The following is a 3,252-nucleotide window of genomic DNA, read 5'->3' as shown; positions in this document are numbered from 1 at the left end:
GATGTTGTCCAAGCCACGACCTCAGTAAGTGATAGAGAGAAAAGACAGGGGGAGAAATTCAAAAAAAGAAAAGATATCAGAGCGGATAAGTTCCAGCAGAGGAGCCCTAAGTCTGGAAGCACCGGAATAAAGTGATCCTCATATGGGAGAGGAACCGGGGCTTGGGCCCAAGCTGTTCCCAATACACATCCAACATTTGGTTGAGAGAATCAAATGCAATATTTCCAAGACTTTAGACCGCACAAAGCGTTGTTGGATGTGAGGAGGAGTGGGTGGGGAGGAGGTAAAAACGCTCCTGGTAATAGACACAGGCAGAGTGAATGGGCCAATGTGTGCCACATGAAGAGCAACGTGGTTAGATGTGACGTTGGACACTTTGTTTGGAAATATAGAACAGCAGTCTAACATTTGAAAACGGTTTGGTTAAAAATGTTATTCTATAAAGGGACATACGTTGTTTTGTTTTGTTTTCGTCTGCGCAGACCTTGGAGGTATGTGCAGCATAGTGAGTTCTGAAGACAGAAGTTAAAACTGGGCATGACAGTTGCACACAAATCAGTGTACATAGAGTAACCAAGCGTGCAGCTGTTACATTGCAATAAAAAGGATGTCGTTGTTCACCAGTTACTGAAAGCAATATTACAGAACAGAACTCAGTTCGGAATATAAATGATATGTTGAAATTCACTTCAACGGGATTTGAGGACAGGAGTAATAGTGCTTTACCGCACTGTACAGGGACTCAGTGAGAACCCATCTCGAAGACTGTGCACTAATATGTTCAGGTTTGGTCTCCTAAACCAAGTCAAGGAAAATATGGCATTGTGTTTATCCAGAGGATACATATATATCAAAATCTCCATTCTCTATCACGTCAATTGAAATATTTATAACATCCTTCCAATAGCAGTATGAATTCTACTCTGTACTCCAAAAGTTGCCTTTCATTCTCTCGTACATGATGTCTCAACTCCTATACTCAATGTTCTATCAGATGAAGTGAAGTGTATATACTGCCTTCTGAATATACTCTGTCTACCTGCGACTCCACTTTCTAGGATCTATCTGGATGCCTCTGTTTGAAAACACTCCCCGTGGCCCTAACATTAACTGTCAATCTTGTTATGGGTTGTGTTTTAAAACCCAACGCATCACAAACGTTAAGTAAGGCCTCATTTCACTGGGCATCTCAGCCTGGTGTGCAGGGTCCAACCTGATCTCCCAGTCACTGTCCGTTGTAATTCCCCTTTCTACTCCTTTACTAATATGACCATGCTTCGCCTCGTCCTTTGCCACACCGAATCAGAGTACATATTATGAGAAAGGTCACCTCATTTTCTGCCTGTGTGATGACAAGCCAGGAGACTCAACATTGAGTTTTCGACTTCCAAGCTGCTTCAATTCCCATCCACCAACACCACTCCGAGGCCTCTCCCCCTCCCTTCCATTCCTCTCATCAACAACTTCTTGCAGAGACTAAGCAATTGCATAGATAGGCAACGAACAATCAGGTTGTGCCCTCCACTTGTGTTCACCTATCTGGAACACATCATACCGACGCTGCCTCCGATTACTCTCCTTGAGTTGCAGGTGTACATACATCGAGACCCAGGCCTGAAGGAGTGTTACACCTAAAAGTTTCAGTTCTCCATCCGCTGATGCTGCCTGGCTTGCTTTGTTCTTCCAGCCTCCTGCTTGTCGATCTTACATTTCAGCTCTGGCAATATAGGCATTTGCTTTCGAACCAAAAGCAACGTTGGTCGGTTAGCTCAGCTGGTTAGAGCGTGGTGCTAATAACGCCAAGGTCGTGGGTACAATCCCCGCACTGACCATGCGAAGCGATGGCGTGGTTAGCGGTGCGGTGTCAGGGATCGTCGTGGCATTTTACTTTCACTGTCTGCAAGAACTTGTCACATGATCGCTTGAGCTGTGTCTTCGTTCGAAAGCCGACCATCGCTGTCATGAACATCAACTCGCTGGTCCATGCCGGATCTCAGCTGTGTTGCTGTATTTCCAAAGAACGTGCTCCACGAATCCACGAAGCAGGAAGCCTCACCTGCGCAATAAAACATTTGACACGGTTAGACGCACGACTTGATCGCCGTACCCGTGATGACTGGTGGATTTTGTCTGCAGCAAATCAATCAGTCTCAATTGTTTTCACAATCAAATGCGAAACATGAAACATATGCAGTTTAAGCAGACCTGGCACAGTCTCGGAGGAGAACCAGAGTTCAGACTTCAATTCAAATCAAAGCTTCGTTCATGTTATTTTCCTGGATCTCTATTAATACTTGTCACACGACTTCCAGAGGGAATTCACCCTCACGCTTGCTCACCTCTTATGCATCGACACTGGAGTTATCATATCTCCAGCAACATCATAGCACCATTAATAAAAGCAAATTACTGCGGATTCTGGAATCTTAAACTAAAAGATAAAATGCTGGAAAATCTCAGCAGGTCTGGCACCATCTGCACGGAGAGAAAAGAGCTGACGTTTGGAGTCTAACTGAACCTTTGTTAAAGATTTAAAAAAAGGGGGAGAATTAGGGAGCTATTTATACCAGGCTGACAGAAGGTGAGTCAAGGCTTCAGATGCAAAGGTGATAATGACAGTGTATGGAGAGATTAAAGGGAGATTAGGAGCCGTGAATGAGGCAAGCTGAAGACAGTGCTATGTGACAAAATATGTGGTGGATGAGTGAAGCAGAGACAAAATGGAAAACAGGGGAGAAGGGTAGCAAAGCGGGAAGAGGAGAGGAAAAAGTTATTGAGAGAGTGGGGAGCGAGAGAAAGAGAGATAATCAAGAAATAAGAGGTACAGAACAGTGAAAAAAACACAACTGAAAAAGATAAATAAAATAATTGAAATAAAATTTCCTGAAGTTGTTTGAATTCAACAACTTCAGACAATTTTACTTCGTTTATTTTATTTATCTTTTTTATCATTTCACCTGCACTATCATAGAGCCATGAGATATGGACAGCACTGAAAACACAGTCTTCGGTCGAACTCGTCCATTCCGAACAGATGTCCTCAACTGATCCAGCTGCGATTGCATGCACTTGAGGAATTTCTCTCGAAACCCTTCCTTTTCAAATACACGTCCAAATTCCTTAAATGTATTGGAATTTTACCATCCATCACCAGATCGTCTGGCAAGTTATTCCAAAACGCACCACCTTCTGCGTGCACCGTTGCCCCTCACTGCCTATCGAATTCTCACCCTCCCACACCCCCAGATTTAT

The 3,252-nt window shown here is 43.8% G+C and overlaps 1 non-coding gene across 1 annotated transcript; it reads left to right on the top strand.

The window, feature by feature from the left end:
• Positions 1–1,758: 1,758 nt before the first annotated feature.
• On the top strand, positions 1,759–1,832 carry trnai-aau (transfer RNA isoleucine (anticodon AAU)). Its single transcript has one exon. It is a non-coding gene; the product is annotated as a tRNA-Ile (tRNA).
• The last annotated feature ends 1,420 nt before the right edge of the window (positions 1,833–3,252 follow it).

Source organism: Chiloscyllium punctatum, unplaced genomic scaffold, assembly GCF_047496795.1.
Source record: "Chiloscyllium punctatum isolate Juve2018m unplaced genomic scaffold, sChiPun1.3 scaffold_313, whole genome shotgun sequence".
NCBI classification, from domain to species: Eukaryota; Metazoa; Chordata; class Chondrichthyes; order Orectolobiformes; family Hemiscylliidae; genus Chiloscyllium; species Chiloscyllium punctatum.
The sequence above is the reverse complement of the archived record's forward strand: the minus strand, read 5'-3'. Positions and strand labels throughout refer to the sequence as shown.